Source organism: Capricornis sumatraensis, chromosome 10 (genome assembly GCF_032405125.1).
Source record: "Capricornis sumatraensis isolate serow.1 chromosome 10, serow.2, whole genome shotgun sequence".
Lineage (NCBI taxonomy): Eukaryota > Metazoa > Chordata > Mammalia > Artiodactyla > Bovidae > Capricornis > Capricornis sumatraensis.
This window is the reverse complement of record NC_091078.1, coordinates 55,718,259-55,729,295: the sequence shown is the minus strand read 5'-3', so window position 1 is coordinate 55,729,295 and position 11,037 is coordinate 55,718,259. Positions and strand designations below refer to the sequence as shown.

The 11,037-nt window shown below is 39.0% G+C and overlaps 1 non-coding gene across 1 annotated transcript; it reads right to left on the bottom strand.

Annotated features, from left to right (window-relative positions):
• Positions 1-8,635: 8,635 nt before the first annotated feature.
• LOC138088059 (U6 spliceosomal RNA) lies at positions 8,636-8,741 on the bottom strand. Its single transcript, XR_011145650.1, has one exon. It is a non-coding gene; the product is annotated as a U6 spliceosomal RNA (small nuclear RNA).
• Positions 8,742-11,037: the final 2,296 nt, after the last annotated feature.

The window sequence follows — 11,037 nt, the reverse complement described above, 5'->3', positions numbered from 1 at the left end:
GCCGCTTGTTGAGGAGTTGATAACTACACGAGCCTGTGCACTTGAATGATTCTGCCTTGCATGGCTACATGAGCGAGATACATAGTTCTACTGGGTATGAGCCATTTTTGTGCTGAAGTCTATTTGTTATATATAGCAGCTAGATTTACCCTAATAATACAAGAGACTATTTAGTTTAAGTCAGAAGAGGCCTGGTGGAAATAACATTTGAGTTGGGACCTGAAAGGTGAACTAAGGTTATCTGGGCTATGCCTGAAGGGGAAAGTTAGAAGGCTGCCGGATCGTGTCTGTAAAGGTGCTGAGGAAGCATCTGGGGAGTGGAAGAGAGGTCAGTAAAGTTGGGAAGCAGGTGGCCTGAAATACACTCAGAGAGGAAGGCTGAGGCCAGATTCCATAGGATCTTTCAGTGGTATTAAGGATTTTCAATGATATTAAGGGTTTTTATTTTCTGGGGGAAGAGCAGGAACCCTCAAAGGAGTTGAACCAGAGAAGTGACCTATTTCTCAGCTACATGTAAGCATTTTGTGGAAACATACATGTAACACTGTCCCCTTGGTGGCTCTGGTCCCTGATACCTGCCCTTGCATAGAGTTCCCTATCCCTGAGGACGAGTGTGCTTGTGAAAATGAAACACAATCAAATTACTTTCTCCTCCTTCACCAGTTCCTCCTCTCTTCTGCCTTGCAGCTTGAGATTTGTGAAATTTTAAAGCAAAGGAACAAGGAGTTACTTCCTTAGATAGACAGTAGAGCAAGTCCACGAAGGCAGAAGTGTTTCTGCCTTTCTTTGGTGTTTCTGCATTCGCAAATTTCCTTATCTTAGTCTTATTCCTAGAGTGTACTTCCTTCACTTCTAGTGTCTAGGATAGAAACACAGTATTTATTTAGTTTTTCAATAATTTAATAACAAAAATTTGGAGAGGGCCTACTCTGTGCCAAGAACTCTCTTAGCCTCTAGAATTGATGTAACAGTGAGTGGAGGAGGCAAAATTCACATTTTGTGAATTTTACATTTTAGGGTATGATATGGACAATAAGAAATATCATGCCATCATGCCAGTCAGTATAAATATCATGGGGAAAAAATAAAACAAGGAAGCAACCAACGAGGGGCTGCTATTCTACTAATATATAGATTTGCCAGGGAAGGGTTTTATTTGGAAATAACATTTGACTCAAAACCTGAGTGAAATATAGAAAGTAAGCCATGGCAATATCTGGAGGAAGAACTGTAAAGAAAGAAGGAGAAGCAAAGGTGAAACTCCCTGGATGGGAGTGTCTGGCATGAAGTTCATGAATGTGTCAGGGAAAGAGATGGTCAAAGAGATCCCTAACTGAACCATTCTTATTTCAGGAAACACTGCACTTCATTGAGGACCAACATCAGAGGCTTAACACTGCAGGACAGTGTTAAAGGGGGACAGACTTCACTAAAATAATCCAGTCAGTCACTAGACAAATAAAAAATCAAATAATAATAATAGGCCCAAGAAGGGGTACCAATATCCAGCCACAGTTGTTACAATATTTTATCTGAAATATCTAGTTTCCAACAAAATTTATAAGGAATGCAAAGAAATAGGAAAATATGATCCATTTATCATAAAAATGCAGGCAATGGCAATTGCTTCTAAAAGAGACCAGATGTCATATAAAAAAACTTCAAAGTAGCCATTATAAATATGTTAAAGAACTAAAGAAAAGAATGTTTAAAGGAGTAAAAGAAGGTATGATGATAATGTTCCACCAAACAGGAAACATCAATAATGAGACAAAAATCATATTAAAGGGCAAAGGGAAGCTTCTTAAATTGAAAAGTAGGGTAAGTGAAATAAAAAATTCACTTGAGGGACTCAACAATAGATTTCAACTGTCAGAAGAAAGAATTAGCAGACTTTAGGATAGAGCAATAGAAATTATGTAATCTGAAGAAGAGAAAAAAATAATAAAAATAAACAGAGACTCAGAGAAACACTAGTGCATTAAGTGTGCCAACATGTATATGATAACACCAGAAATAGGGAAGCTGAAAACAACAGAAAAAATACTGATGAAATAATGGGGATGGAAACATCCCAATTTTATGGAAAAATGCTAACTTAAACATCTAGGAAGCTCAACAAACTTAAAGTAGAATAAACGTGCAAAGAGACACAAATAGATACATCATAGCAAAAATGCTGAAAGCCAAAGACAAGATCTGGAAAAGCATCAGGAGAAAAATGATTCATTATTAACAAGGGAACCCAGTGAGATTAACATCTGACTTCTCAGTAGAAATAATTGAGATCAAAAGGCAGTGGAAAAAGAGTATTCAAAGTGCTGGAGGAAAAAAACCTGTCAATCAAGAACCCTAGGATTCAGAAAACTAAGATCATGGCATCTGGTCCCATCACTTTGTGGCAAATAGATGGGGAAACAGTGTCAGACTTTATTTTTTGGGGGCTCCAGAATCACTGCAGATGGTGACTGTAGCCATGAAATTAAAAGACGCTTACTCCTTGGAAGGAAAGTTATGACCAACCTAGATAGTATATTGAAAAGCAGAGATATTACTTTGCCAACAAAGGTCTGTCTAGTCAAGGCTATGGTTTTTCCAGTGGTCATGTACGGATCTGAGAGTTGGACTATGAAGAAAGCTGAGTGCCAAAGAATTGATGCTTTTCAACTGTGGTGTTGGAGAAGACTCTTGAGAGTCCCTTGGACTGCAAGGAGATCCAACCAGTCCATCCTAAAGGAGATCAGTCCTGGTTGTTCATTGGAAGGACTGATGCTAAAGCTGAAACTCCAATACTTTGGCCACCTCATGGGAGGAGTTGACTCACTGGAAAAGACCCTGATGCTGGGAGGGATTGGGGGCAGGAGGAGAAGGGGACGACAGGGGATGAAATGGCTGGATGACATCACTGACTCAATGGACATGAGTTTGAGTGAACTCTGGGAGTTGGTGATGGACAGGGAGGCCTGGCGTGCTGTGATTCATGGGGTCGCAAAGAGTTGGACACTACTGAGCGACTGAACTGAACTGAGGAGTGATGTCATCAACATTTAATGACACAGGTTGTTCCTAACCTCACTCCTCCTCACAATAAGAACAACTAACAACTACTCAAGAACATTTTCACCACTGAGAGACTCATAGAACGTGGAGATGAGGCTGAAGCCCTGCCCAGCACCACAGAGACCAAGATAGACAGCATTAGAAGGGTAAGAGAAGTGGTTATATCTGGGCCGGATGTCTAACATTGAAGCACATCTCCAGTGAGAAGTTCATGTAGCCAGGTAGTTGTTTACAACAAGGAAAGACTAAACTAAACATTCTTTCTGAAATGTATTACTTTCCAGTCAGATAGACCTGAAAAGTGCTGTGAATAAGCTGCAGGGAACAGGCTGGGGGCTGCTCGGCTCTTTAATTTTCAGTTGCTTTGTGGTCTAGACTGCAAAACAGATTGCTGGAAGGCATTTGTAATGCATTTCCCATGGCCCTTGCTGGGACTCTGGGAGAGAAAACTGACACTTTTCAGGACACTGCTTTGTGGTAGGTACTGGGCTAAATTCATGAGTCCAATTTTAAGGAGAAGAAGACAGATTGAGAATGTTCAAATGGTGTACCCAAGGACAGACAGCTAAGAAAACCAAAGGCAAAGTTTATACCAAGGTCCAAAGCCCCCTGATATTTCTACTAAACCATAGTCTTCTTTTATAGGTTAAGTAAAGTTAAAAAGCAAACCAATTTATTTCTCCAAATCTGTCCCCAGATGTCTGTTCTGTAGAGGAACTATATTTTCTCAGGCAAAACCCATTGTGTGCAAATACTGAACATAAAGCAGAGGTTGGCAAACTCTTTTATAAAGGGCAAGACAGTCAATCTTTTAGGTTTTGTGAAGCTTACCATCTCTTATCCTAATTACCCACTCTGCTGCTATACTGTGAAGGCTGCCTTATTGCAGATAATATGTAAACAAACAGGTGTGACTGTATTCCAGTGAAACTTAAGGACACTGAAATTTGAATTTCATATAATTTTCACTTGTCATGGTATTTATTTCTTTCCATGCCTCTCAGTCATTAAGAAAGCTTTTCTTAACTCCTGGACTGTACAAAAACAGGATGAAGGATTTGGTTTGGTGTGCAGGCCATAGTTTGTACAGTAAATGAGTTTGTATATGAACAAGTTCTGTTCTGAGAGTGAATTCATGAGTCCAATTTGTTCTAAGTCCAACAAAGTTAGCCTAGGTACCTAAGTAACACAATTGGCTATAAAGTACTTTACTGTAATAGATTTATAATATTTCTCACACAAATAATACATAAATACAAAAAATAAAACATTTTTAATCTTGCAGTAAAAAGTGAAAGTGAAATCCGCTCAGTCCTTTCTGACTCTTTGTGACCCCATGGACTATACAGTCCATGGAATTCTCCAGGGCAGAATACTGGAGTGGGTAGCCTTTCCCTTCTCCAGGGGATCTTTCCAACCCAGGCATTGAATCCAGGTCTCCCACGTTGCAGGCGGATTCGTTACCAGCTAAGCCACAAGGGAAACCCAAGAATACTGGAGTGGGTAGGCGAACCCTTCTCCAGCGGATCGTCCCAACCCAAGAATCAAACCGGGGTCTCCTGCATTGCAGGCAGATTCTTTACCAACTTAGCTATCAGGGAATCCACAATCTTGCAGTATGGCACCTTGGAAAGTACAGTGATACAGTACAACAGCTGACATACAAGTGCTGGCATCCAGCAAACTGGAAAGAGGAGTTACTGACTGGAGGAGGGAGAGGAGGTGGGAGAAGGTAGAGCTCAAGGATCATCAGCAATAGGAGACACAGGGCAGGCTGCTGTAAAGATTCTATACTATTGCACTCTAAGTAGTGCTGTACACTGAAGCACAACCACTTGTCAAGTTGTGCACATGACAATGTACACCAGACGCGGGAACTAACTTACGTGATTGGACATGTGAACGAATATTCACCCCTTTGAAAGTTCGCAACAGAAGGTTTGTAAGTAGGGAACTTACTACACACACACACACACACACACACACACACACACACACACACTGCTTGATGGTACTCTGATCATTAAATTCCTTGAATCTAGGGGATCTTTCTCATGCTGAATTTCATTTTTAATGCAACACACAGTGCCGAAATAGCAGTGTTTCAGAATGAGTAGAGGAGATACAGAACATGCTATCAGTAGGAAACAAACGACAAGCAACAAGAATAAAAATGAGATGTGCTGAACTTCTAGAACACGGTTATGCACAGGTAATGTATTTATCAATTTGTTGAAACAATACCAGGTTTCTGTGTTTAATTTAAAACAGTCTCAAATAGGATTTTATAGAATTAATTTTTAGAGCAATCATTCAATCAAAGATTGAATAGAGACTCTTGTTAAATGAGGATAACAGAAAAAAGCCTTTAATGGGATTCAATTATTTTGCTGTTTGGCTAGTAACGTTGGAGTAGACTTCATGGTTAAAGGAAAAAAAGAGAAAAAAAGAAGGAATGAGTTTTACAAATGATTGAATGACAAGGGCTGTCTCTGGTTGGGAAACCATTTATCATATTTCATGTTCAAAGAATTGAATTAATGAAAATAACACCTAGCATTTGTGTAATATTTCATTAGTTACAAAAAAAGCTTCCCCATATGGCATCTTATTTAATTCACGTATTGATAAATGCTTTGCTGAAGTAGGTGTTTCACTAGCTTAATAATGGAAACCGAGGTTTGTAAAATTTAAGCGATTTTCAAGTTCACTTAAGAACTTGTGTTTAGAACTGGACTCAAATATGTTCCGAGTCTTAGTTGACTGTCCTTTGGGATGTTGCTGGTATTGCATGAAAAAGAAAGTTCTATGACCAAACTATTTGAAAAATGCTGAGATAAACTGGTGTCTGCTTCAGGACTCCCCAGAACCTTTCATTAACTAACATGAAATGTAAATTCCCAAAAGGAGAATATAGGAGGTGGTGTTTCTCAAGTTTATTTGGTTCTAGAATCCTTTCTAGAAACAGTGATCAAGTCCCTGTGTTTCATGTGGCCCTGAATAAGAATTAAGATTGGGCAAATTACCTAAACCTCTCTACATCCCTGTGTCCTTGTCTCTAAATGGAGGGATAATGATAGCTTTTCCACAGGGTGGTTGTGAGGGTTCAAATAGTTGGTGCACTTGGACCAGTGTCTGCTATATGTAATTGCTTAATTACAAGTAATTGCTGAATTACACGTAACTGTTTGATAGCCACATATACATCTGGCACACACATCGGCAAATCCAATCTCTTTTTAAAGATGAAGAACAATTCAGGGAAATGAAATGATTCTCTCAAGGTCATGAGGCCAGGAAGAGGGAGCTGGAATACAGACAAGTCTTCTAAACCCAAGGGCACAGTTTTATTTATCAAAACAAGAAAAATGAAACCATATATCCATTTTGACATTCAGGTCTGAATGAAAACTGGAAGATCATGGTCCTTACCTAAAATTTTTTAAAAGAGATAAAATAAACATCTGAATATTTGTCGAGAGAGGGATGTCTGGCTGGTATTTTTGCTCACTTTCTGTCTGAGGGATGCATTTTCCTCTTTGATGAGATTGATTTGTAACTCCCTGCACTGCTAAACCACTGATCTCAATTTAACTATACAACTTGGGAGAGCTGGAGCTGTGCCATTTTCCCAGAAAATGATTAAGACCAACTCTAAGAATATTGTGAACTTTATCAGGAAAATCAATTCCTCTAACAAGGAAGTGAATCACTATTGATTTTTTCCCTCTCTAATTGGACTCTGAGCCCTGATAGCTTTTCATAAGTGGTGGCAGCTTGCTTTCAGCAAATGCGTTTTTCACTCAGCAGTGGAGCATAGCATGCTCTCCAACACCTGTGACATTCTCTTTCTTTCTCTAATTTGTATTCCAACTTGAAGGTGAACACAGAAGCTTTCAGACACCTGCTATTCACAGCATCATGATGTTCATGAGACTTTTGTTGCCCTAAATGGACAATTTCTGTGTTCCTGTAATATGTAGATACATGGGGGTTGTGGAAAGGGCTTGGTACAACACAGATGATGCACAATGAGAAAATGGCTAAGATGTAATTAAGGTGACTGGTGAAGCAGCAAGCCATACACTCTCAATCCAAGATCCCTACAGGGATGTGCCCCTTAATTTATGATATTTGAATTATTTATAGTACAAAAAGGAAAGTTTCCAAATTATTTTTATCAGATGGATACACATTTTTAAAAAACTCTGCCAAATATAGTACAATAGAAAAAAAAAACTACAGACCAAATTTAGTTATAAATACTCATGCAAATATCTTAAAGTACAAGCGTATTCCAGTGTACTTGCTGTGCCTGATGCTTAGGAGATGTAGTAATGGTCAAGTTGCAGTGCCTGTCCTCAAGTAGCCTAAATTTAGACTGGGATTTCAAACCAGAAAAATTATTTTACTACACAGTCAGGTAAGATAAGGACAATTGCAGATAACCCATATATTGCTAGGAAGGCTCAAAGGAAAGCAACTGGTAATATTTGGTTTGGGCATATGAATAACAATTTGGAAGAGCTGCTCTTTGAGTTGAATGGTGAAGAAAATCATGGTTAAAGGTCTCAGTTCTGCTCTTGTTCTGCCAAGTCCAAATCCCAAGTCTGGGACTTCATTATTTTATGCTGTTTAATTGATGTATCTTCAGATGAAGGCTCATCTCTAGAGTCTGGGTACCTTGAATAATACAGGGACATAGTAGGTTATTCTTGGAACAGATCACTTTCCTCAGGTAACTGTTGCTGCTGCTGCTGTTGCTGCTAAGTCGCTTCAGTCGTGTCCGACTCTGTGCGACCCCAGAGACAGCAGCCCACCAGGCTCCCCCGTCCCTGGGATTCTCCAGGCAAGAACACTGGAGTGGGTTGCCATTTCCTTCTCCAGTTCATGAAAGTGAAAAGTGAAAGTGAAGTCGCTCAGTCACGTCCGACTCCTAGCGACCCAATAGGGAACAGACAGCAAACATGACCACAATTCTTTGTAGCATCTCCCATCAAGAAGTGGAATCTGAGACTTCCTTGGCTGTCTGTCCAGTGGCTAAGACTCTGTGTTCCCAATGCAGGGGGCCCTGGTTCAATTCTTGCTCAGGGAACTAGATTCCAAATGCCACAACTAATACCTGGAGCATCCCCCAAAATAAAAAAGTAAATATTATAAAAGAAGCAAAATCTGTTTCCTTATCCCTTGAATCTGGGTTGGCTTTTCCATTGACTTGGATTAGCAATGGGATGAAAACGGCAGTGTACCAGTTTCATGCCTGGTCTTTAAGAGGTCTTATATTTCCACTTACTGTTATTTTCTTCTTTATTGTGTTTTGTTTTGCTAACATTTGTATTTAATAGGATTACAGAGCTGGAAAGGGTCTTGGAGATCTTGTCCTCACTCTTTTTAAAAAAATTTTATACTGGAGTATAGTTGATTTGCAATGTAGTGTTTGTGTCAGCTGTCCTGCCACTTGATTCAATTATACATAGACATATATCTGTTCTTTCTTTTTCTCTTTTCCTGTATAGTTTATTACAGTGTAGAAGTCCCTGTGCAATACAATAGATCCTTGACTCTATTTTTATATAAAAATATGGAGCAGTTTCCAAATTTGCATGTCATCCTTGCACAGGAGTCATGTTAATATTCCCGTATGGTTCCAACTTTAGTATATGTGCTGCCGAAGCAAGCACTCATCCTCATTCTTTTAAACTTCTGAGAATCTTCTAAATTATAACCAATGCTCTTATGACAATTTCACATACACACTTCCCAGCCATAATATGGCGCAGGCTCTTTTAAATTTCTGGAACTGTCCACCATTCCCTTTCACTGAGGAGAAATTCACTGATTTTTAAAAGATTTATATGTTATTGAGGTACATAAGTTCCATGTGTACAATACTATATTTCTACCTCCATATATCTTAGTTTGCTCATCACCAAAAATTTAGTTTCCATACATGACCATACAGTTGATACCCATTTTGCCCTACCTCACTCCCCTCCTCATCTGGCAACCACCACTCTGTTCTCTGTATCTACATGTCTGTTTTGGTTTTGATTGCTCATTAATTTTCTTCTTTTTTTATATTCTACACTTGCATGAAATCATATGGTATTTCTCTTTTTCTGACTCATTTCACTTAGCAAAGTGACCTCAAGGTACATCCATGTTGTCACAAATGACAAGGTTCATCTTTTTTTGGTGGCCTGTCTACTCACTGTTGATGGAGCCACATGAACAAGCCTGGACCATATTGCTGGAGGATGAGGCTGGGTAGAGAGGGAACTCAGTCACTCAGCTGTCCCAGCCCAAACCCAGACACGTCAGCCTCACAAGTCAAGCCTGGCTGCTGTCAGAAATTTCCAAAGATTTTCCACCTTTTTGTTCATGAGTACTGACTGCATTTAAAAGCTATTGTGTATTCTCTGAAGTGTTCTAGCTGTGTGTGAGATGCAAAGTTGATGGGCTTAAGTGAACAGTTCTCATTAAGACTGTGAGGCAATCTCATTCACCATTGCAGCAAAAAGAATACAATACCTAGGGATAAACCTACCTAAAGAGACAAAAGACCTGTATGCAGAAAACTATAAGACACTGATGAAAGAAATCAAAGCTGACACAAACAGATGGAGAGATATAACATTGTGAAAATGACTATACTACCCAAAGTAATCTACTGATTCAATGCAATCTCTATCAAATTACCAATGGCATTTATCATAGAACTAGAACAAAAAATTTCACGATTTGTAAGGAAACATAAAAGACCCCAAATAGACAAAGCAATCTTGAGAAAGAAGAGTGGAGCTGGAAGAATAAACCTTCCTGACTTCAGACTATACTACAAAGCTACAGTCTTTAAGACAGCATGGTACTGGCACAAATACAGAAACATAGACCAATGGAACAAGACAGAAAGCCCAGAGTAAACCCGTGCACCTTATTTTTGACAAAGGAGGCATGAATATACAATGGAGAAAAGACAAGCTCTTCAATAAATGGTGCCAGGAAAACTGGACAGCTACATGTAAAAGAATGAAACTAGAACACTTTCTAATGCTATACACAAAAATAAACTCAAAATGGATTGAAGATTTAAATGTAAGGCCAGAAACTATCAAAGCTCTTAGAGGAAAACATAAGCAGTACTCTTTGACATACATCACAGCAAGATCCTCTTTGACCCACCTCCTAGAGTAATGGAAGTAAAAACAAAAGAAAACAAATGAGACTTAATTAAACTTAAAAGATTTTGCACAGTAAAGGAAACAATAAAGAATATTAAAAGACAACCTTCAGAATGGGAGAGAATAATTGCAAATGAAACAACTGACAGTCTCCAAAATATACAAGTTCATGCAGCTCAATACCAGAAAAACAGACAAATAAATCAAAAAATGGGTGGAAGACCTGGACAGACATTATTCCAAAGAAGACATACAGATGGCTAATAAATACATGAAAAGATGCTCAACATCACTCATTATTAGAGAAACACAAATAAAAACTACAATGAGGTATCACCTCACACAGGGCAGAATGGCTATCATCAAAAAATCTACAAACAATAAATGCTGGAGAGGATGTAGATAAAAGGGAATCCTCTTGCACTGTTGGGAATATAAATTGATACAGCCACAATGGAGAACAGTATGGAGATTCCTTAAAAAACTAGGCATAGAAATACCACATGACCCAACAATCCTACTACTACTACTGGGGATATATCCTGAGAATGTACCACAAAATTGTTCATTGCAGCACTTTTTACAATAGCTAGGACATGGAAGCAACCTAGATGTCCATTAACTGATGAATTGTAACAGAAATTTTGGTACATATACACAATGGAATATTCAGTTCAGTTCAGTCACTCAGTCATGTCCGACTCTTTGTGACCTCATGAACTGCAGCACGCCAGGCCTCCCTGTCCATCACCAACTCCCGGAGTTCACTCAGACTCACGTCCATCGAGTCAGTGAT